This window comes from Ictidomys tridecemlineatus, chromosome 13 (genome assembly GCF_052094955.1).
Source record: "Ictidomys tridecemlineatus isolate mIctTri1 chromosome 13, mIctTri1.hap1, whole genome shotgun sequence".
Taxonomy (NCBI): domain Eukaryota; kingdom Metazoa; phylum Chordata; class Mammalia; order Rodentia; family Sciuridae; genus Ictidomys; species Ictidomys tridecemlineatus.
Window position 1 is genome coordinate 73,814,175 of NC_135489.1, and position 24,704 is coordinate 73,838,878.

The 24,704-nt window shown below is 47.2% G+C and overlaps 1 pseudogene across 1 annotated transcript in view; it reads right to left on the minus strand.

The window, feature by feature from the left end:
- The window catches only part of LOC144369696 (E3 ubiquitin-protein ligase RNF213-like), an 81,335-nt pseudogene that overhangs the window by 20,653 nt on the left and 35,978 nt on the right, over nt 1-24,704 (minus strand). The window contains exons 22-41 of the transcript XR_013429436.1: nt 24,156-24,349; nt 23,795-23,950; nt 19,522-23,140; nt 17,846-17,982; nt 16,211-16,329; nt 15,373-15,492; nt 14,813-14,940; nt 14,252-14,397; nt 13,840-13,966; nt 11,484-11,675; nt 10,624-10,769; nt 9,312-9,466; nt 7,819-8,031; nt 7,411-7,592; nt 6,676-6,796; nt 3,418-3,518; nt 3,141-3,323; nt 2,281-2,450; nt 2,092-2,191; nt 14-125 (exon numbers count right to left, since the gene is read on the minus strand). The product of XR_013429436.1 is annotated as an E3 ubiquitin-protein ligase RNF213-like (transcript). The remainder of the gene's footprint in view (nt 1-13; nt 126-2,091; nt 2,192-2,280; nt 2,451-3,140; nt 3,324-3,417; nt 3,519-6,675; nt 6,797-7,410; nt 7,593-7,818; nt 8,032-9,311; nt 9,467-10,623; nt 10,770-11,483; nt 11,676-13,839; nt 13,967-14,251; nt 14,398-14,812; nt 14,941-15,372; nt 15,493-16,210; nt 16,330-17,845; nt 17,983-19,521; nt 23,141-23,794; nt 23,951-24,155; nt 24,350-24,704) is intronic.

Sequence of the window (24,704 nt, forward strand, 5' to 3'; positions counted from 1 at the left end):
GCAGCCGGCTTACTTCTAGGTAGTTGATGAAGAGCATATAGAGTTCGGTCTTATCTTCAGTAATGAACGCTTTCTTCTCTAACAGGGACAAATAGGCTTGGATGTAATCTTTCACTGCTTGGAAGCTGTGAAAAAAGATATATTATTCCTAGTGATGTCAGGATCACCCTACACAAAAGCACATCTATTAATCAATCTATTATCCAACTCTTTCTCTGTGTGAGTATAAAGGTATAATACATACATATGCAGTTATATAGCTTTAACAGCTTTTTATTAAAAATGTTTGCATACTCTTGGAGGAATATGAAATTCCATATTGCAGTTCAGCTGTTCTCAAGCATTTTGGTTTGGGGCTCTTTTACAGGCTTAAAATTTATTGAAAACTGCAAGAAACTTTTTGTTCATGTGGGTCAAATCTATCAATGTTTATGGTATTAGAAATTAAAACTAAAAAGTTTCAAGAATATTTATCAATTCATTTAAGATAAAAAGAATAAACCCACATGTGTTAATGATGTTTAGAAGTGTGGCTTTTTTATAGTCCTATAATTCTTGGAAGCCTTGTTTAACAGAAGTCAGCTGACTTCCTACATCTGCTTCTGATGCTATATTGAAGCGTATAAAGAAAACCTGGCGTCACACATGATGTAGTTGGAAAAGGAAGAATTTTTAATAGTCCTTATATATCTTTGGGGTTATTATTTTTCAATACTCTACCAACACTTGAAAAGTGATCATTTCTGAAGGCTGGTTATGGGACTTGATACCATGTCAGTTATTTTCATCATCAACTATATTACAATCCCATAGACTACTCTGTTATGAATTTTTCCCAGTGCTATGGATTGAATCAAGGGCCTCACTGTGTGCTAGTCAAAAGCTCTATCACTGAGCTGCATATCCAGCCACTGCATCATTTTTTGATTCTGTGACATCAGGCATTGGTCATTTGGAAAAGCTTTGGTTTGCTGAGTAAAGCATATCTTGAGATGTTGGCATCTTTTTAGTCTACAACCTGTTGTTGTAGATACCTACCTACATTCATCAACATCACCAGAGATCTGTGGTCTGGTGGTCACTGGTTCAGGCAAAATGGCAAGGCCTGAGAAAAGCAGCCAATTCTTATCTGGAGACATTTAGGAGTGGAATTCTTTGAGATAACCACTGTCTTCTGGTATGCAATGTTTTGGATTTATTTCCTGCTTCTACACAACATTAAAAATCACAGCCTCAGGCTGAGGTTTTAGCTCAGTGGTGGAGCACTTTCTCCTCAGGTTTGAGGCACTGGGTTCCATCTTCAGCACCATATAAAAATAAACAAACAAAATAAAGATATGCATTCAAGTATAACTAAGAAATATTTTTAAAAAATCGAAACCTCAGGGGTTGAGATTTAGTAAGGCTCAGATGTGAAACTGGCATTTGAAAAACTACATATGCACAGTGGAGAAGATGACCATGACTATGGTTGCAATTTCCTTCATGCAAAGAAGCTTTGGCAAAGTTACTGCAAATATGGACATGTTGAATAGGCAAATTACTGTCTCAGGATTATTTTTAAAAACTCTGAGGTCTGGGACCCCCTCCCCACCAAAGGGTCTCTGCCAGCACACTGAAAATTGAAGCTCAATGAACACACAGGATCAGTCAGAGGACACCATGCTTGAACATCACTGACCGCCTGTCTCACTGAGAAAACACATAGTCCACTTGCTGTGGAATCTTGACCTGGAGGACACCAAGGCTAAGGTACAGTCTGAGTTACAACCCTGCAAATCACACCCTGGGATGGCCATGAAGCTAGGGTCAGAACCACCATTCCTAATGCATGGGTTCTGCATGCTTCACCACACCAAGGGTCCTTCCCAGAACTCTGTCTTCTTACTTGTACCAGACCCTGGCAATGCCCAACTCACATGCACACAGGGTTCAGTGTCTAAACATAAGCAACAGAGACCAGGTTTCCTCGCACTGAAGAAACTTTCCCAGATCATGAGCTAAGATATGTGGCAGCACAAAGACCAAGCACAGCCCAGCCCAGAGAAACTGAGGCCTCAGACAAGTGTGCCTTCAGGGAGCCACTCCCACCTGTACTTCAGGAGCAGCTTCAGCACCATGGAGCGGACGACAGGAGTCTTATCCACAGCATCATCAAATGGCGAGAGAGACTTGGTGTGTTCCTGGTATCCTTACAGAAAGAGAAAGGTGCTACTGCTCATATCATGGCACAAAACAGGGAGGAACTGAATCAAGGTTTGAAGGAAAAAAGTAACTCACGTTGGGGAGCATCTCTCAAAAGCTCCTTCTGCACAAAGAGTAGAGACAGCAGCTCATCAATCACACTCTTCTGAGGAGGGGTACTGTCTTTGAAGCACATGGTAGAAACCAGATCCATGAAGAAACTGTTGCACATCTGCCGGAACTGGGCATGTTTCCCAATGGCCACCCTGAGGAAACAGTGAAAACCCAGTCAGAGGATTCAGAGTGTTCCCAAATCCCTGTGTGCAGAATGATTTGAGATTCAGACAGCAAATCATTTTACATCAACAGATGCAAGTGTCTACTGCTGTTAATTAGTTTGTCTTCAAAACTGCAGATAGTTTCTACACACATCTCTTTCAGGAATGCCTCCATCATTGAACCAGGCAAAGCCTGTCACAGAACCCCTTTACTGGGAGGAAAGAGAGGGCAAAGCCACCAGGGATGGAGCATGACCACAGTCTGAAGCCCACAGCACCATAGCTCTCTTCCCGCACCTCCCAAAGGCTGGGCAACAGCAGGTGTGTGGCTTGATAGTAGAGGGCTTGCTTGCCTAGCCTGCACAAGGCCTGGAGTCCACCCCTGTATACACCACTCAGATGAAAAGGAGGACAGAAAAGCTGTATCTAAGTTTCTTGGGTCTCTTTCAAGGGCTTCATTTTTGAGTTTCTGAATTTTGCTGTCTCAAAATGTTGCGGGACATGTGTGTCTTGGGGAGAAGAATTCTGAGATACCCAAATGGGAGTCTCACTTCAGAGAGTTCTCTGAAGCCAGGCTTTTATCAGATGGAGGTTAATAGAAATTGAATTTCTGAATATTATATTTGAGAAAAAAGGACAGAAAAAAGAGGAAGACTTTTAAAGAGAAAAGTGTCTTACCTGTGCTTTTGGGAAACTGTCATTGAGAACTCCTTTGGCAGGACAGTTAAACAGTAGGGGCAGGTCATTTGCCTGGAGACAAGCCAGATCTTGATGCAAGGCAAGCAGTACACATGGTCACAGGGCAGACAGACAGGATCTTGAGCATCTCCCAGGCAAATGAGGCATGGCTGAACTCCAAACCTGAAATCCAATCTTTAAATTTCAATCTCCAAGGCAGATGCCAGCACCCCAGGGGCAGCAATCCCTCCCGCCTGGAGCCCAGACCCTCTCTCACCTAGCCAGGCTCTTGCTGGCTTGCTCCTTGCACTCACAGAGAATGGTCATCACAGCCACAAAGGGCCTGTGGGTCTTGAGGTCAGAGTTCTCTTGAAGACACTGGAGGAGAAAGGCCTGGTGAGGGGTGGCACCCATTGAGGAGGGGTAGGGGTCAGCTTTGCCTTGGGGCAGCCCAAGGCCTCAGGGATTCTTAGCAGTTTCCCATCCTTTTATCTCTTTGTGGCTCTGCTGCTTTTAAAAGAGAAGAACCAAATTCCCAGTGTTAAATTTTCCCTCTTCCTTCCTTTTCTTTTCAGGTCTGCCCCTTCCCTTCTCTTGATGAATTTCAATCTTTAAATGATAATAATATAATGACCATTGCTACACACCATTAAGCTCTGAGAGACCCTAGCATTTTTGTAATATTGGCTTTAGATCTTGTTTTATTTATTTACTTATTTAGAGATGGGGTCTTGCTGTGTTGTCCAAGCTGCTCTCAAACTCCTGGACTCAAGCCATCTTCCTGCCTCAGCCTCCTGAGGAGCTGGGCTACAGGTATGTACTGCCACCCCTGGTTATATCATATTTTAAAGGAACAACACATAGATCCAGTTGTGGCAGCACAGGCAGCCCTTTCTAATTAAGTGTCCCCCCTCGGCTCCCGCTCCCGGGTAACCACATTCCTAAGCTTCTCTGAGGTCTTGTGTGCCTGTGTAAACATCCTGCCATTGTCCTGTGCCATTCTGCCCTTTAAACCCTGTGGCCTGGGAGGCCCCACTGCAGGCCCAATTCTGTGAGTTCCTGGTTGGGAGATCAGCTGCAGATCACTGGCATTAACCACTGTATGGCAGCTCCCATGAATAATTCAGATACCTCTTTCCAGTAATGGATATTTAGTGTGTATTTGGGTTTTCACAATTCTAAAGAGTGCTGTACTAACAGTCTAGCGTATGTCTGCTTCAGTAAAAATAAGAAGTTGGGCTGGGAAGCAGCTGGGTGGTGCAGCCCTTTCCTGGCATGAATGAGGCCCAGAGTTCCACCTGAGGACCACAAAATAAATCAAAGTGTGTCCAGGACACTCATTTAGAAATGCACATCTTCAGCAATACAGGATAGTGAATTTAATGATTTAATGGCTGTTTCTGAGAGTTTGTGGTCAGGCGTGATATTGAAGCCAGAATTAGACAGGCTGATGGGTCAATTCAGAGAATGGAAGCATTGAAATGTTAATTTCTTCAGAACACTTCTTCACCCTCATCAAGATAACCTGCCCGTGCTCCAACATGTTGCTAAGGTAACCTTTCCCAGGGATTGTCCCTTCCTATAGGGAGTTTTAATTAAGCCCCCTTTCTGCCCAGTTCACTCCACTTTGACCCCTCCAGCCCATCTGCTTTTCACCTTTTGGCCATCCCACCAAGCATCTTCTGGGCTTAGTCACTTACACAGGAAGGAGAGAGATAAAAGAGAAGAGAACAGGAGAACAAAGGAAGCCTAGAACATATAAAAAGGCAGAACACCCTCACTTCTTGGGATACCAGGATACCGGCTATGGCCCCCTTCTCCCTTCTGGGAGAAGTCTATGTTACCCATTTTTAAATATGCTTTATATGCTTGCCTCTGCATGTTTCTCTAATGTTCAAACTTCACCATGTAAGGAAGCAAAACTTGTCACTGGTAACTTGTGGTATCAATGTTAGTACTGATGTTCTATAAGAGCATTATACAAATAAGAATAGTTCCCTATTGCTACTTTGCTGAGGGTATATTTTTTCTAAATCATACATTTTGTCAAATGTTCTCTTTACCTTTTGAAATTATTATTTAGAGTTTATTTTTAGCTTATATAACTAATGACATTCATAGATATTTTTTAGCCATCCTTGAATTCCCAGGATTGATCAAACTTGGAAATGATGTGTGTTTATTATCCTGATAAATTTGATTTGTTAATTAACAAACCAACTCAGCAATGGATAAAGAACTTAGACATTTCTCCAAAGATACATAAATACCTGAGAAGCACAAGAAAAGGAGCTCAGCATCACTAGCTATTATGGCAATGAATATCTAAACCCTCTGAGGACTGGGGTAGTAGCTTAGTGGTAGAGCACTTGCCTAGCATGTGTGAGGCTCTGGGTTCTATCCTCAGCACCACAATAAAATAAAGGAATAAATAAAAGTATTCTAAAAAAGCTCTTCATTATTAAAACATTATTCTTCATTATTAAAAACAAACTTCTTCATTATTAAATTCTATTAAAATTCTTCATTTTTAAAACAAAACAAAACAAAAAACTCTGAACCAGGCAAGGTAGCACATACTCAGCGATCAAGAAGCCTGAGGCAGGAGGATCACATGTTCAAGGCAAGTCTCAGCAGACTAGCCAAATCCTGACTCAAAATTTAAAAAGAGGCTGAGATGTAGCTCAGTGGTAGAGCACCCCTGCATTCTATCACCAGGACGAAAAAAAAAAAGAAAAGAGAGAGAGAGAGAGAGAGACAGAGAAATTTAATAAATTGATACTGTGAGTCCCCTTCTAGTTATACATCCAAAAGAAGTAAAAGCAGGCCTCAAACAAGTTGGTGAACACCAAAGTTCACAGCAATCACAACAGTCACCAGGCCTCTGACATTCTGTTCAAGTCTGGGTATGCCAATCTATTTCCTATGTGCCTGCCTGCATTTCAAAGGCTGCATACCTGTCTACAATGGCCTTTCTCAGACACCCTGACAGTGGGCACTCTGGAGGTCAATGGCATTCCAACCACAGGATGAGATCACACAACAGTTACCCTAGCCCAGGTCATGGGGTGAAAGAGGTGGGAATCTGGTTGTGCTGAGTGACCATTGTTGCCAGACAGCCTAGCCACCGGATGGTGGCTTTCTCTGAGGGGCACTGGTTGTGCTATCATTGGCTTTATCTGGTGTTGGGAGCAGAGGCTCAGTGGTTTTCTATTCCCGTGGTCCAATAAATTGCATGTATTTTGAAGTCCCCCCGTCCAGTGGCATTCTCCTGCATCACTTTCACCCTGCTCAGGGTGGTGGTGACTTTGTCCCTGAGGGCTAGGATGCTGGCCTGCTCTAGGTCAGCTTGGAGGTGGGTGGAGCCTAACTCTTCAGCTCTTGCAAAGCATCACAAGTAAGTTTCCTGCAAAAGTCCCGTTCTACATAGTCATTACTATCCCTAAGTGACATGCCACGATACAGCAATCAGGCAGGGCAAACTCATGAACAACACATGTCTCTGCATCCCACCAAGAGACTTGCCCGTGCTCACCTTGTCTAGTGAGAAGACGTACTTGGTCACCAGCTGGCCCAGCTCAGGAATCTGGCTCTCAGTCCCCAGGAGCACGTGTTCCACAAAGAGTGCAATAGAGAAAACACGACTCCACTGGGTTCTGTCAAAAGAGGGCATTGCACACTCAGCTCCAACAGAGAACTCTTGAGACAGGAGGAGGGATGAGAAGGCAGGTGTAAGGCAGCACGGGAAGGCGAGCTGACAGGAGAGATTATCCACCAGCCCTGCCCTCAGCACTCCCCCAGCTCTCCATGCAGGCAGGACTTTGGGTCTCAATTTGCTATCTCAGCATGCTCAGCCACTGTGCTCACTCTCTCATAATCCTTCACACAGTGAGTTTCTCTTGACCCTCACAGCATAGCACAGGTTGGGACCCTCCCCACCCTGAAGGCCTGCCCCTCTGCTTGCCCTGCCTGCCCCGGCCCATTCTAATGGCTCCCTGCCACCACAGTGGTTCTCCAGGTGCAGCTGAATAACCTGCCTTTCTGTGGCTCTGGGGCACCATGGCCTCCCTGCATGTGGTTATCCTCTTTCTCAAGCATCTAACAAGATGCCTGACACTTGACAGGGTTCATCAAGCGCAGAGTAAGTGCTCAAAGAGCCCTTCCCATGGAAGGAGCACCCGCTCACCCTGCTGCCAGGTGTGCCAGGACCTGGAGTCCACTGATGATCACAGGCCGAGCATGCCAGGGAGAGCCGGGATCTGGGTCTCACCTGACCTCCACAGTGACAGCTCTAGCTGTGCTCCCACTGCCTCGCAAGTACCCATCTGAGCAGACGAGCTCCAGCGGTATGGACAGCTTCTTCACCAGTTGCAGCCAGGCCTGGGGATTCGGCTTCAGGATGTCCCTTATCAGCATTTCAGCACAGGCCATTGCAGCCAACACATCTAGTGTCTGGGAAGAGGAGAGTGGTCACATGACCCCACAGGGCCCCTTCGGCCAGAGGTCCTGGCAGAGTGTGTCCTTGCATTCCAGGCTCATAACCTGCTCCTTTGGGTCTTGGGATAGAGGAAGCACTACCCAGCTGTTCCCAATACCTCTGGGCTATGCTGACTCCCAGGCCCCTAAAGGATCTCTCTTTGTGCTCCTGGGGACAGGTGCCTCCCGAGGGGGGCTGTACCATCTCACTGCCAGCCATGTCATGCTTCTGTACAACTTCAGTGAGGCTCTGTAGAATCTGTGGGTGGATGGTCAAGATTCTGGAGAAGTTGTGCAGCCGGGTCTTGAAATGTTGATAGGCCAGGTGCACCCAAGGCAGGTAGAGCCCTTCCTCGGGCCTCTCTGAGGCTGCTCGCAGCTCACAGACACAACACCACAGCGCCATCTGCAGAAACTGGGGTTTTGAAAGGCTTTCAGTATGAACTTTTAAATTATAAAGAGATGTTTTCCTGTGAGAAATCAGAACTATTCAAAAATCACACAAAAAAAAGAATTACAACCCAGACTTCCTATCTTCTGATTGCTTTTCAGTAGAGCCTCTAGCCATTTTCCTAGCTGTGCCTTTCCTCAGAATCATCCTCAATTCAAGATCACTGTGTTCCTGATTTTCTCCACTCAAGATTAGATTATGAGAATCCTCTATCACTCATTATCTGTGCAAACATTGTTTTTCAATGGTTGCGAACAACCATTTTAAAATGGACATACTATAATTTGTCCCTTCTGCATTTAGTGGACATTCAAATTGTTTCTAATTCTTCATAATCAGACAAAAAGCAGGAAAACCTTGCTGTGGGCACCTGCCTGGCCTCTGATGAGCAGTGGTGGGGGGGCAGGCTCTCTAATCACCCTGCCATGACCACTGCTCAGCATCTGCCCAGGAAGCCTGTAAGCCCTCCCTTCTTTTTGAAAACTCAGTTTTACCAGATGAGCAGTACAACTGGCATCTAGAGACTCTATATGTTCTCTTGAGTCACTGGTAGGGCTAAGCATGTGAGCAAAGCTTTCTAGAAACTTGCACAATTACACCCTGTGTAGCTGGCCTGTAACTTCTACCCATTTTAAAAATAAGAGTATATTCTGCGCATTCTCCGCAAACTCCTCGCTAACCTTTTTTCATGCTGGCTAGAGTATATTCTCTTATATTCTCCACCTTCTTTTTCTGCTCTGCGTGTGACTACCAGGCAGCTGAATTTCCATCTTGGGCTGGGCTCTGGCTCTGCAGTCAGCACTTGCCTAGTGGGACTAAGGCTCTAGGTTTTCTCCCCAGCACCAAAAACAAAACTTATCAATCTTTCCACTGAATTTCACTCATTATTCTTACCTTAAGAGGTCAGTTACATATTTATCTTAATTTTGTCAAGAGAAACTCAACAATTTCAAGAGGGGTGATACAAGAAATCTGGAAAGCTTCTCAAGTTACTAGAATGTGCATTCCTGGAGGCCTTGGGGAGTGATGAGGATTGGCCCTGTGTTCTGAGCAGCTCAGGGGACATTCTCAGCCTAGTATTCTGCATGGCTTCATTCTGTTCTAATGAATGCCTGGCACTTGACAGGGTTCATCAAGCGCAGATGAACCTACATGGTAGCACTAGCTCTCAAAAGCTGAGTTCCCATGTTTGCCCCCAGTCCAGACCATGCAATTTCCACACATGATCTTGAGTGGATACCTACCTTCAGCTCCTCCCAGGTGGATACTCTCATGGTGAAAAGCAAGAAGTCCCTCAAGTAGCACTGAAACAGCTCCTGATGCTGCTCTCCAGGGAGCTTGGCAAGAAACATGCCCATGGGAGTCTGCTGGAAGATTTCTACTAACTTATCTGACCGTCCTGCAGGGAGGAAGCCAGAGTGGCTTGAGACAATTGAAGCCACAAGCTGAGAGAAGCTTGCTCCCCAGGAAAAAGAGCCATAGGCTAGAGCAGCCCCTGGGGGTGACTCAGAGACACAGTGATATTGGTTGCCTTATGGGACTAGAGAGTGGTGGATGTATAGACTAGGGGACACAGAAAGGAAGGCAGGATCAACATTCAATTTAGGTCATGCTAGCCCCAACAAGAAACAAACATCTGAGGGAGTCTGAGTTTTGTGCTGCATGACTATTCAGTGTAATGGGCTCCAGTAACCCTGGGTTCCTAGGGAATCAGAACTGAGTGGGCTACTCATCAGGGCTGGGGCCAGAGACTATGCCAACCAGGGAGATTTGCCTTCTAGCAGATGGGGAGTTGGCTCCCAGCTGCACACTCTGCTGGACCAGCAGCATTGGGTAGGGCATTGCCCTAGGTGAAGAAACACCCTCTCAGCAGGGAACAGACTGCTTCACATTGGTTTAGGATATGCAGCAGAATACAGACCCAGGAAAACAAGTTCACTTTGAACATACTGGTTCTCTAAGTGAATGCTGAAAAGATGAGTTCATGTGTACATGAAAGATGACTTCCAAAAACACAGCCCTGCCACTGGCTTTTTTGGAATGACTATGGTCAAACTCAGCCCCCAGCAAGTGACAGCAAAGCACACACTCTCTAGCTTGTGTGACTCAGGATGGATGAACAGCTTATCATGGAAGAAGGGGACACACTTTCATTGCTAGCATTTGCTGAGAAAGTTTAAAGGGGACCTTTCCTGGGTCTGAGCCTCAGGACAGGAATGGTCAACTTGCAGCAGGTAGCAAGCCCCGTCCCTGCTGGAACATGCTCCAGTTCACCAGCCTGCTGGTCAGTACACTACTAAATAACCTCACAGCCCCACTTGATGGTGTGACTTACAGGCTTCTGGCCTCCTGATGATTCTCACTCCTTCAGCAGAAATTTCAAAATGAAGGCAGGACATGAACTTGAGCCTATTCCACATGCAAAGTGTGAACACTACAAGTCCCAGAATTTACCAGGTGCTGGCTGCTGTCTGCCCACTGATGGTCAGGCAGTGTCTTTGTGGATAAAGGCTGCTTCACCAGGGCTGCATCGGGCCCACGTTGAGCAGGTCTCACCTTTTACATCCATGATGTACTGGGCCTGGACCCAGAGCTCTTCCACATAGTCCCTGATTCTCCAGCTGAAGGGGACACTGTTGCAAGCACCCTCGGGAAGGTTTATATAGTTCTGCACCACGATGGAGGACATCTCACTCTTGGATCTGCAGTGAGGTGAGGTGAATGAGAGGTGAAGGTGCTGTGGGCCAGAGGTGGCTCCATGGTAGAGTGCTTGCCTGGCATGTGTAAGGCCCTGGGTTTCGTCCCCTGCACCACATCAAAATAAAACAAGGCTGCATAGACAGTTGCTGTCTCCTTTGATGGCCAGGACTCCTGCTGAACAAGAACTGGTGGGCTACCTTATAACCCCTGATAACAGATACAATGAAGCAGGCCACCTATGCAGGGCCTAGGAGGGGCCCAAAGCCTCAGGCAGAAACAGGTCTCCAGTGCCTGCGCCTGTCCCTCCCCTGCACCTTATTGGCCTACATTCCAGAAATGAAGTCCCTGTAATCTGAACAGGAAACTTGAGAAGGCCCCGCACAAAATAGGGATAGTGAGTCTGGTCTGATCAGAAGCTCGAGGTTGCCATCTCTGTCGATGAGAGAGATCATGCATAATGGAGCATGAGCATGATTAAGGACATATTCTTTCCAAAGGGCAGTGTCCCCACTGCACACAGAGTCCAACCTGGCTTTCTGAGCTATCACAGTTGCCCTGAGAGAAGGAAATAAGGAGAGAGGAGATGCAACAAAGGCCTGCAGGATGCCATGGCCTCTAGGATGTAGAAGGAGCTGGCGAAACGTTCCTTGGAAAACAGAGCCTACGTTCTCAAGCCCAGGAGAGCTACTGAGGGTGACGTATGGATTTTCATTCACCTTATGTTATTCATCACAAGCGGAATGTTCAGCAACTTAGTGTTACTAAAAAAAAACATCCACAAGTCCCGGGCCCAGGCTGGTGAGTCTGGTCTGATCATTAGTTCGAGGTTGCCATCTCTGTCGATGACAGAGATCATGCTGGCCAGCAGAGGGGTGACTGTGCCTTGGACTCGCTTCCAAAGGGTATGCCTGCAGCAGAGTGGGACAGGGGATAGGGGACAGTGGCTCAGTATCACAGCCAGTGCTGTTCTTGACACCTCCTTCCTCTGTGTCAACAAGCCATCTAGCTTACAAGCCAGGGCTGCAAATTGAAGTTTCTATCACTTTTAAGTACAAGTGATTCACAAATGCAATTGTTTTAAGATTAGTTAGCAGGACTGGATAGAACTTAATTCTACATCTAATAACAGTAACTAGTGCCTTGAAAAGGTGAAGAAATATTTGCTGCATTTTTATATAATTTTTTTCAGAACAAGCCTACTAGGTTCTATAAACAAATCAAATAAAGACCAACTTCACTAAAAAAATTAAATGAATGTTTTAAGAAAAAAAGTAGCTATAGATAAAATATAATAAAAATGAAGAGATCAAACTAAATTTGATACAAAGTTAAATAAGAAAACATGTTTATCTAGAATTCGGCTTTTCTTATAGGTGTTTCTATAACTAACCCTGAGTACTTCAGACTGACAGTGCTTAATTGGTTGAATTAACTACATCTCACGTTCATGCTAAAATGATATATTTTTTACTCATGATAAATGACAAGAATTAATAAATATTTGTTTTGGGGGAAAAAAGTGAAGCCCTTTGTAGGGAATTTTTTTCTGGATATATAGTACACAGGATTCTAGAGATAATTTAAAAACATCTACTGAGAAAAAAAAATCCCATTAGGCAAGGACAATGACCTTGACTTAAGACCCCAGACTAGAACACACACAATGGATGTGGGGGAGGCGGTGAAAGGGGCCCTGGGCCGGAGCAGCTGAGAGCCCTGAAAAGTGCTCCAGAGTAACAGTCACCACAGAGGGTCTCCAAGAGACCAAATTTAAAACAACTTGAGAATCAAAAAAAAAAAAAAAAAAAAAAAAATGAAGGCAACAGGCTGCATAACATGATGAACTAAAAACCAGAGGACTCCTGGCATAAAGGACTCCAAGGAGGCTGGCTATCTAGCCCCAAGGGTATGTGACATTAAGTCCCAGACACACAGTGCTGGTGAAGTGTCATGACATCCTCTCAGCCTCAGAAATGAGCATTGAGGGTACAGTGCAAGCAGGTCCAGTTGTTTTTGGGTGTTGCTGGTGACCACGGGAAAGAAACTGGTCTCGGGTGCTGTGGAGACCATGGGGCAGTGAAAAGGGAGGCTGGCAAACCCATCAAGGCCAGAGGAACAGTGGCAAAGGGGTGATGGGACATGGCTTGGACATGTGCTAGGAAAGGGAGACAGACCATTCAGGGAGACAAAAGCATGTTCAGTTTCTGGGCTCACAAACTTCCTTCAGACAATGTAACTAGGAAAGAAGTCAAGGAGCACTGCAGAGAGAACTTGAAACAGAAAACTTCCTGTGATGAGAAAGCCAGCACCCATGGGCCCTGGCCTCCCAGGACTCTGCCATCGCCCATATTCCCCCTGTGGGCCACGTGGCGCAGCAGGCCTGGAGCCAGGGGGTCAGAAGGGCAGAGCTGGAGGGACCTGGAGAACCTCAGTGGCCTAAGATCATCCTGCCAACAGGTGGTTTCAGACCCTCAGACCCTCCATCTGAGACCCTGAGCAACCCTCCTGTCCTTATAGCACAGGCTCTTCAAAGGTTGTCTCAAGTCTGAAGAAAAGGGTCATGGTATTATAGGATAATAAATGATTACGGATAATAAATGACAGTCCTGGGTCCTATTTTTTACTTGCTGTTACTTCAAGCTGTAGGGATGGGAAGATAATTTTTGTTACTTCCCTGCACATAACCATCTCAATTTTAATAACCTTGAATGGCAAACCTGGCTTTGGTTTATGACATGCTGGCAAACATCCTGAGAACAATTTTTTTAAAAGTTTTCTATTATGAAAAAAGTTAAGGACACAAAAGCAGAGAAAGGAAGCCTACCATCCCCATGAGCACCATTCAAGTGGCCACCAATCCACCAAGATCAACATCTAGGTGGCCAATAAACACCCTAGGACCACCACCTGCATGGCCAATAACCCACACATGCCCACCATCCAGGTCTGTTTTGGGATCTTGGAACAAAAACATAGCTCTGCCCCCCACATAGGTAGAGAAAGAAACACCTGGTGTGCTCCTTCCCCTGGGATGGTATAGTAGGTCCCTGCACTGCCCACTGCTTGCAGTACCTGAAGGTGCCGGCCTCCTGGTTCGCAGCCTCTCACCCCACCCACTCCTTCAGACTGCAGAGCTGGTTCTCTTCTTGCTTCTTTAGAAGGAAGGAGAGGCGCATCTTAGATATCCGCAAGAACGCGGCTGTGAAAAGGCAGAAAGGACATAATTTTGTCCACCTGTGGGCACCAAGTTGGAGGCTCTGCTGTGCTGCTTGACCAGTTCTCCCACAGAGGGAAGCTACAGGTCCTCTAGCCAGGCCAACTCTAGAGCAGAATTCATGAAATGTCCTGAGATTCCTGCTATGACAGCTGCATTTGCCAAGCCACAGGAACCTAGAAGGGCAGATCTCCATACTCAGCCACTTTATTCCCACTGCTCAGGAAGGGCTTGCTGGACTAGGATGAGAAGCAGGGACATGACTCATACCACTGCACACACTATCCCTGTTCAAGAGGCTGAGGAGGATGGTGACTCTCCTCATGTTGCACAGGCAGCTCTCCTGGTCCTTGAGCATCCCCATGGGCACTTTGCACACAGCTCCTCAGCAGTCTGGTGGTGTCCAGGACCTGTGCCTGCCAAGGGAGACAGCACATCGTCTGCTGCTGCCATGTCCAGGGTGGGTGAAAGCTACGATACCCACACAAGAAGGTGGCCTGGTGTCCACCTGCCCAAATCAACAGTGACCAGTCTCCATGGTAAAGCTGACCTACTGACCTCCCCGGGCTGATCCCAGTGTACTGCCCCACCCCTAGAGAGGTCCACTGGCAAGGTGATGGCTGACATCACAAATTTGGCCAGTAGTTGAGGGACAGCTCCTAGAGCTAACTAAGAGCCTTCATAAAGAAGGGAAAGGCAGATCTTGTCCTGGTAAGTCCCCTACACTTCCAGCATAAAGAGAAGGCAAGAATCAGCCTGATGCTGGCACAGCTGCCTGTGCTTCTCTAGATCAGCCACCTGTAGCCAACAAGGGAACAGAGGAGAACTCACATCACTGCCCCGCAGGTCAGCGGTGTCCCATTCCATCTCCTCAGAAACTTCCTTTTTCATTTCCATTTCTGCTACCTCCCCTGACTTGCTGGTCTCTGCCTCCATTACCTCCTCCTGGTTGCCTTTCGCTGCAAATGAAGGGAACACAATCAAGTCACCACTTGGAGAAGGAAGGGGGTGGGTAGTACCAGGTCTGTGCCTAGGCTGAGCCTCACAGGGTTTCCTGTCCCAAGCTTCAGTGGTAGCTCCAGTTAAGGGGACATCCATCATCCACTAGTCAGGTGCCCCACAGCCTGGGCTGAGGGCTGGCACATGACCCACAGCACACCAGCTGATACACTAGATGCTGCTCCTTGGCCTTCCCAAGGCTCTGGTTATGTGGACCATGAGCCAGGCAGTTCAGTGCCACATTCTGAGTGCCTGCTGCGGGCAGGTGCCAAGACTCAAAGGTGACTCAAATGTGGCAGCCCTGAATCCAGCTTCACAGGAGGCTGCCTAACTTGACACCTTTCACCTGCCTTTCCGCCCCCACCTCTGCAGTCTGCCACCTTGCAACTCACACTTTAGGCTGCCTCCTGGCATGAACAGCTGGCTAATGGTGATACTCTGCAGCTTAGTCACATCAGCAGCCATGACTGTGGACCTTCGGAGGTCATCAATGTGCACAGACTGCCACAGCCCTGTGAAGAACAAAGCCACCGAGTCTTCTCACATCTTTCTGCTTTCTTCTTGTCTGTCATGAGTAGGGGCACACCTCTGTCCAGATGCTCACTGTCAGAGTGATGATCGTACCTCAAAGCCTACATCCCTGAACACACCAAAACCCATCAGACCCCCTACATCACATCAGCACACTCACCATCAACATGGGTGTTGAGGCTGATTTATGTAGTCATGCAAAGTCTCCATGGATCCTGTTCACAGTTCTTTACGTTCATCTTACCATACTTACTGTCCCATAATTAGAAAGTGCTGCAAGGTGCTGACAGTTTGACTTTCCATCTATAAAATTATTAAATTTGTTTCCCTCTTTCCAAAATACCAATTGTCTTACATAAGCCAACCGGTGACCTTCCACAGAAAAAGGGATGGACTGATTTGAACACAGTACTTTCCCAGGAACATGCAAAAGAGTCAGCACTAGGGCTGGTGTGAAAGGGGAAGATCTCTGAGTCATTTGTATAATGAAGAGTGGGAGCAGGAGTGTGTCCTGTGCACTCCTGAGGTAGACCAAGCCATGCTAACACAGCAGCAGCAAGTCCCAGAGTGATGGCTGTGAACAGTGAGCCCAGAGAAGCCCGGAGACAGATGGGGTTGGTGTCTGACCTAGATGCAGCATGGGACCCCAAGAGGCAGCCCAGACATACTTAAAGACAGTCACTCATCTTTTGGCCCTACCTCCATGGAATCCCATGTAGGATGCTCTGTTCCTCATCCGGGACAGTTTTGTGATGAAATAGAAGAAGACGCAGCCCTGAGTTCCTTGTATTTTGTTTATTTCATTAATAGCAGAATACCTATTGAGAAAACAAAAATCAAAACAAAGCAAGCAATGGAGCAAAATCTAAGGTGTGAGATGGCTGCCTCATCCCAGAAGCTGTTGAGACTTTACCACATTCCACACAATTCCAGGGGCCACCACATCTCTCATGAGAGGAGAAGGGTGGCTTCCAATTGGCAGGATCACTTCCTACCTCTCACTGCTGATCAGAATCCCCACCCGCCCTGCAGGTCTCAGGGCACCCACATGCCAGAGGTTGGGGCTTACTGGCCTTCCCATTTTGAGAAAGTACAGTATGGTACGGTGGCCCTTGCACACCCAGTGGCCGCAGACCACCTCCCTATAGGATCTGGCTAGGCCTTAACTTGTACTAGGCTCCCAGTACTTTAAAGGGGCAGAAGTCACTCTTAATTACATGAGGTAACAGAACACAGCAATTATGAAAGCTACAGATTTATGAACACCACAAAAATGTTCAATAAATATTAATTTATTTATATAGTCTTACTGCCCTTAAACTTATGATAAGTTCTTTTCTTTTTTTTTTTTTTTTAGGCAGTACTGGGGATCAAACCTCGGACCTCAGACATGCTAGGCAAGTGCTGTACCACCAAGCTAAATCCCAGACTGAACTTTAATTTTAATTATGTGATTCAAAATCAAAATGATCAAAAAAGGACTGTAAATGACTGCACACACAGCTTTAACATATTCTCCTAAATACTACAAAAATTTCATTATTGACGGGTCTTGCATTCCACAATTTCTGTGCCATTACTGGCCTTTTCCTTCATCCTTTACTCTCTAGCTTCTCTAGTCCATGTCAGGAGCTGGGAGGGAGAGTCATTCTTATTTCCACACTGTTTTCATGGAAAAAATTCTTCAGGATGTCCTGGGGAGATTGTGGCTTCTTATTTTTCCTAGAAAACTGCTGAGAACATACTTAGCTGATGCAATGAGCTGAGAACTGTGAGCGCCATCATCAAAATCCATCTGGACAATAAGGATTTTACGTCTGGTTGTCTTTCCTCTGTCCTAAAACATGGGCAGCCACAGCTCAGGAGGCTAAGGTAGGAGGGTCACCAGTTCCAGGCTAGCCTCAGCAACACAGCCAGATCCTATCCCAGAATTAATAATAATAAAAATTAGGGCTGGGGATGTGGCTCAGTGGTAGAGCAGCCCTGGGTTCAATCCCCAGCACAAGCAAAAAAAAAAAAAAAAAAAAAAAAACATGGATCATAACACTCCACAAAGTGAAGGGAAACACAGGCCATGCAGAACCCAGCATCCAGGTGGGGTCTCCCTCCACAAGGTGAGGATGCAATCCACTGGAGAAGAAAAGGGCCACACAGTGCTCAGGAGACAGACGGACACAGCTGTCTTACAACTGGGGCCAGAGGGGCATTCGAGAAGGCTGAGCAATGAGCCTCCATAGTACTCAGAGTTCCTTACAAGTGGTTACCACACCCTGGCATGCGATACCATGTTCCCAGGGCAGGGGCCAAGGTTGATGGGCAGGCAGGGCGCCTCACCGGACTTCCTTGAGGAATGAGTACTCAGTGTCAAACTGCTGCAGTGACAGGATCACAAGCTTAGGGGCCAAGCCCTTCACCTCTGCCCCTAGAGCTTCGCAGTCACAGTTCATCAGCAGTCTGGAGAAGGTGGTGACCTGCAACATGGGCACACAAGCAATCAGCTGAATTTAAGCAAGAACACAGAGCACCGGGTCAGAACCCATGGCCAGTGGGCACTCAGACAGAAAGAAGCCCAACCCAGAGCAGGTTTTATATACAAAGAGTGGCTGAGGCAAGCAGAACCTCCAGGGTCAACAGATGTCAGAGAGAAGACTTGCCCTGACTAAAAGATGCTTCGATCTCCTCCTGAGATGTCAACGTCTCTCTTCTTGCTTTTTTCCCTACCTGGGAGCCTCCTGATCCTTTAGGGCTCAGCACAATGCCATTTCTTCTTGTAATCTTATTTCATGCTATCAGGAGTTAGCCACTGGCAATGCTCCCTCCCCTCAATAGTTCTCCATTCTTTGCCATGGACCACACCCCATAGTGCAAACCCAGACATCATCAGGCACATAGGACCTCAGCTCTCCAGACTCCATTTTTTTTTGTACCAGGGATTGAATGCAGGGGTGTCTAACCACTGAGCAATAACCCAACCCTTCTTTTTAGTTTTTATTTTGAGACAGGGACTTGCTAAGTTACTTAGGGCCTCCATAAGTTGCTGAGGCTGGCTTTGAACTCTCAATTCTCTTGCCTCAGCCTCCCAAGCCACTGGGATTATAGGCATGTGCCACTCCACCTGGATCTAGTCCCTTTCTCTGGGCCTGTCTTTACTGACAAGCTTCCTATTCCTACATCTAACCACACAGCAGACATCAAACCTATTCAAAACAGATGTCACTACTGGCTCCCAAACCCATCGTTCCTTCCTGGGGTCTCCATGATGATAGCACAAAGCTACAGTGAGCTCAGGAAGGCTGTCCTCCACCTCCTGCCACCCTCCATGGAATTGATGATTAGCCCACCCATGCTGCCAGCTAACCATTTGCAGTTTGCACCATGCCAGAACTTCCTGACAGATTTATCCTCTCAATGTCACTCTCTTACTCCACTGTCTTTCCATCACCCAGTCATTGGGGCATGTCTACGTACACTTTCATTCATAGCTCCTCTCTGTGCAGTCAAGACCAAGCTCAAGGCTATCCACAAGGCCCTCCACATGTCTCTCCACCCATCCCATCCCCACAACCCAGCACTCACAGCTTGAATTTCAAGCTCTGTCAGCAGTCCTTTCCTGGTCTCCTGCACAGATGCAAATTCAGACTCAACACCTGTGCCACAAGGATTCCTCTGCCTCTTACACATACCCAGCAAGCCCTCACAGCAGGCCGGTGTCTTTTAAGGAGAACCAACCTCGTCCATTACTCTTAGGCTGTCCAAGAATGAGAAGCAGGCCAATCACTTATAACCAGTGTGGGCCCAGTGAACACTGTGCCTAGTGCTGCTGTCAGAGGAGAGCTCTGCTCACAAATAGGTGAGAGAGACCAAAATGGACTTATCCTCGTTTTGCCTAACATGGAGGGTACATACGGTTTTCCTTCTGAACAGTGCCTTAAATGGAGTTGAGACCTTCTGGCACCAGAGAGCAAGGGCTCTTGGGTGAAAGAAAAAGGAAAGGCTATGGGGGCAGTCACCTCTGTGAAAATGGCGTGGCGCTCCAGGTCCGGATTGTGAAGTTGGGCCAGGAGGAAATCTGCAAAGGAGTGTTGCTGCTGCTTGTTCCAGTATTCCCGGGACAGGGTCTGTGCAGCAAATAAACCTAGTGTGGAGGTGCTCAGCCACACCACAGCATCTGGTGTGGCACAGTCCAGCAGGATCAGCTTGGCCTCCTCAGATACTCTGTGATACAGCTCCTGTGTCAGGTCCCCGGGGCCCTGCCTCTCCACAGCCTGCAGCACCACAGAGGCACAGGCGTCAGAGTGGTAGCCGATGAAGACATCAGCAGGGCTGTACTTGTGCCCAGCCAGGAACTGATAGGCCTTCACGTCAGCAAACTGCTCTGCCCACTGCATGAGCTCCTGCACAATGCTTTTCTGCCACCCCTGCAGCACCAAGCTGAGGTCCAGGTAGTGCTTCTCCAGCCAGTTAATGAGGGGCATGGGGAACTGCTCGTACACCACATTTTTCTCCTCAATGACAATCAGACGGAAGTCAGGGTGGACCCGACACTTGACGCGATGGGTGCCGAGCCCGAGGTCCACGTACTTCTGCCCGCCGAGGTAGACGTAGTACTGGTTGAGCGCATCGTACAGGCTCTTATATAGGTAGGTGCTGCAGGTTCAGCAGCACCACCATCTTGCCAGTCTCCATGCAGATCTTCATCCGGTTGATGTTTCTGCAGATCTGGGTGTACTCCTGGTCTCAGGGAAAACTGGAACCAAAGATGATCTCGGGCTGTTGGTCCTCACTGAAGAATAACTGCTGCAGGATCTGCAGGGCCACATAGTTTTTGGTCAGTATGAGCAAGAAGCGGGATTCAGCTTCTTCCAGTTCCCCTACTGCTGGGAGTATGTTCTGCATACTCCCACAAATGTTCTGCTTGATGAGCTCCAGGGTGCTGACCTCTTCCACATACCCGGCCTCAGGTAAACTGGCCATGAAGATGTCCAAAGCAGGGATGTCATCTTTGCCACTGAAGTTCCAAAGGACTGCATGTGCAATATCCTGTGGAGAAGGCTTCTTGTTAGATGCTCTGGTGGTGGCAAAGACCATCTTGATGAGGCTATAGTAGTCACGAAGCCCAAAGAATTCCTTGTTCTGCCTGCTGCACACTGTTTCATAGGCCTTGGCAAAAGGAGTGAAGTACCCTCGGGCCCTGTCCTGCACCAGGCTGTCTGAAGAGCAGATCCCTCTGGCACTCTCTATGAGCTCCTTCTCACTGGGGCTGCCGCGGGACACAAAGATGCCCCTGTTCATCTTGGCAGGGTCAAGTGCCCAGTTGGAAATACCTATGAAGCCGACTTTTTGGTGGGGGGAAGGATCACCTTCAATGCACCCGTCTTCCAGCAGTGGGTGGAGAGCCTTCAGGGGCATTTTGGGGGAATCTTCTGCCAAGCCGACCTCATCCAACACCACCACAGACATGTACTGCTGCAGGTCCTTCCCCTGCTGGAAGCGAGCACACTGCTTGAAGGTGTTGATGATGCCCTGTGGGGTGCACTGGGGGCTACACTGGAACGACACCAGATGGACCTGCTTCAGGCTGCAGAAGAGAGCGGAGTGTGCGGCCTGGCCCTGCATGGCATCTGCCACGATGATCTTGGCGAGAGATTTGGAGGTGCCAGGCTTTCCCACCAGGAATAGGGGTATCTTCAGCTCAATGCAGATGATCATCATGAAGACATTCTCCTTCAGAGCCAAGTTCCTGGCTATGGTTTTCCTCAGAGGCACCCCACTCAGGAAAAGATCCTGTGCGTGTGTGATCTCATCCAGGATGACCCTGCCGTCGTCATATGGTCCTGGAAAATACCTGCAAATGGCTCTTCGGTAGGACTCCTTCTCCATTAGGGAGGCATGGTAACAGACCCCCACAGCCATCACCAGGGACCAGAGGACGGGGTCTTTCCTGAAGTTATTTTTGTTGACACTGGTCTCACAGAGAAAGGTGTTCAACTTCACCAAGAGCATCTCGCTGTGGCCATGAAACTATGTGAACACCTTCACACAGCGCTCCACATCCCGGAGGCTGACAAAACTGCACTCACTTTCAGTGTTCCTCATGAACCTCTGAGAGGCAGAGAGCACTTCCGTGATTACATGAGTCTCATCCTCGCTGATCCTGACATGGTCCATCAGTCTCTGCACAATCTGCTAGATGTAGAGCTTTTCAGTAGTGTCATTCAGTTGCCCAAAGTCCCACACTAGAGGAATCAGGCTCGGGGGCAGGGCGTGGACACCATACACCAGCTGCCTGAGGGGAATGGAGCCCAGCCTGTCTGCTGTCTCCTTGGCACTGACCTTATACCCCAAACCAGCTGACTCCAAACAACAGATGGTCTCCTGGGAGTGCTTCCTGTAAGGGTTGCAGGCAACTATGATGTGCAAGCCTGAGTCCTCCTCCAGGGGCTGGCTATCCACGGTCTGGTCACACAAGACTTCCTTGATACAGCTTATGGCTTCTGTTGTGTTGGCTTCATCAAAGAACAAGATGGTGTCCAACTGGTGTTGGTCCTTATTGGATAAGGCAGTTTTCTCAGCTTCCAAGACTTTGGAGTGGATCATGGCTGCAGTTGTTCCTCCATGAACCTTGACTAACATTATGGTCTCAGCCTGGGTACCAGCACGCCGCAGATCACTAAGGAATTTAATGAGCCTGGTTTTCCCACAGCCTGTTTCTCCCATGATGATAACTGGGATCCCACAGCGGAATCGAATCTCAATGGCCAGAATCTTGAGCATGTTGTCTGTTGTAAGCTCATATGTTTCATCGGGATCAAGGGCCTGAGGAATTCCTAGTGGCCGGCAAAGTCTCAATAGTTTCTCGTGTCTGGGCAGGTTATCAAAGTCAACATTGAAGGGCACGCCTTGAAGCAACAGCCCCTTGTACAGTTCTTCTGTCATGACATCTTTCTTGATTATCTTCCCATTGAGATGGTTGATGGCGTCAACGTTGCCATTCTCATTGGGCCGAAGATGGAAGCCTATGAATGTCATGGTCTCACGGTCACCATTGAAGAACACATATGGGTGAGGCTCTGACTCCCACCTCCTCCGGAGAGTGAAGGGGGCGAGCTCTTCCTCATCAACCCCATCCATGGTGACCATGTGCTTCCCTGGGCTCTGGTCAGAGATATGAAGTGTTGGTGTGGCAAAGTCTCTTGCCATGAAGATCATGAAGGTGACCACAAAATTCTTGAAGCATGGTAGTGTAAATTCAGTAAAGCCTGGATTACAGAACATACAGGCCTCACAGTCCTTGAGCTGACAGTTGAGGAACCGAGCAAAGTTCTGGAGCTCTGACCAGGAGGGGTTGATGACCCCACAATATATGAGGAGGTGCTGGATGCACTCCCCTGGGGTACCATCAACAGAGCCTGCTTGGTATTGAAATGTGTCTAGGTTTTATTTTTGATGGAATCTTTTTAAATATTGGTAAGGTCTTTAGAAAGTGGCACTGCGGAATTCTCTCTCGTCCATACCAAGCTCTCTGAAGCTTCTCTCAGGGCTCAGCTCCAAGGCTATCACTTCTTTGGGAGGTCTGCAGGTGACTCTGGGGAAGATGTCAAGAAAACTAAACTGGGGGGCATGTGGATTCTGCAAAGGAGAGACATAAATATAAGTTAGAACTTGATTTCCTGAAAGATGCCCATATATATTAACCCTCCACGCGATCTATTCAGAATCGGCCTTTATGAAAACAATCACTTAAATACACAGTGATTGTTTGCATTCTGCAGCCTCTCATTCACAGAGGCTGGCATCTGCACCTTAGAGTATTAAAGAAGCTCAACTACAGTAGCTGTATTATTAACCAGGAATCCATTTCCAACCCAGCCTCCTGTGGCGTGATCGCTCCTCCAAGCACGAACACATGTGCGACCATAGAACTCTCACCAGCTAATGGCTTTCTGTGTGCAAAGTCGCTCTGCTATCTTCACTGGCAGTAAAAGAGACAATGGCCATCAACAGAGGAATCTCCTGAACACTCAGCACGGGTGAGACTCAACCCAGACACAGCATGGATCTGACAGATCCAGACAAATGAAAAACGCTGCCAATCAATAAATACGAGAGCATTCTCATTCCAGACATCATTAAGATCTAAGTCTAAGCATGCATTACGCCTTACACATACTCGCTGCTCCCTGAACATGAAAGTGGGAAAACAATTAAGATGTGTCCACTCAGGCCATATGCCACAGCAGCAAAGGTGTGCTGTGATCACCTGCAAATGCCCTGTGTGCTTACCTGCTTTGAAGACCTCTTTGGCAGTACTGAATTTCCTACTGGGATTTCAATGATATATAAATGGCATGGGTTCCGAAGCCACATTTTCCCACTTATATCCATTAGGTATTGTAAAATGAGGAGTTTGAAAAGAAAAACCCAAGTTCCAGTCTGTACCTAAAGACAGAAGCGTGGGTTGAAAATACAAAAATGCCAACCATTTCTTCCAACTCCCAGGACCCTCCTGTCTTGTTCCTGAAGAGAAGGGTACTGACCACAGGTAGGTGTAAAAAGAAGGGACTCTTCATACAGGGAGAAGCAAGTGGGGCCCTTGGAATTACACCTTCTGATGTGGCCATTCAGCTGCCATATAGGTACTTACCGAAGCAGTCACATCAAAGTGGAATATCATAGGTGTTTTCCAAAACTGAGCATCCCAGAAAGATAGGAGGGAGCCCAGGATGCGGCCCTCATCCACCTGAGTGTCAGTCAACCGAACAATCTTTAAAGGCACCTTTTCACTATTTAACTTCTTTTTCAGTTTTTCATGCAATCTCTTCACATAGAGAGACTTCCCTGTAATGTTAAAATAAGGAAATTAGATCCCAAGCCCATGGTCCAAGAGGAACAGAATCCAGAGATTAGAAGTTACTTCTTAGGCAAGAGCAGTGGCATATGCTTGTAATCCCAGGAGTTTGGGAGGCTGAGGCAGGAAGATTGCAAATTCAAGGCCAGCCTCAGCAACTTAGTGAGGCCCTAAACAACTTAGTGAGACCATGTCTCAAAATAAAAAATTAAAAAGGCTGAGGATATGGCTCAGTGATAGGGCACCCCTGAGGTAAATCCCCATTAAAAAAAAAAAAAAAACAGTTACTTCTCTATGTAAAAATCAAAACTGATGCAATGGAACATCAGATTAGAGCACAATTGC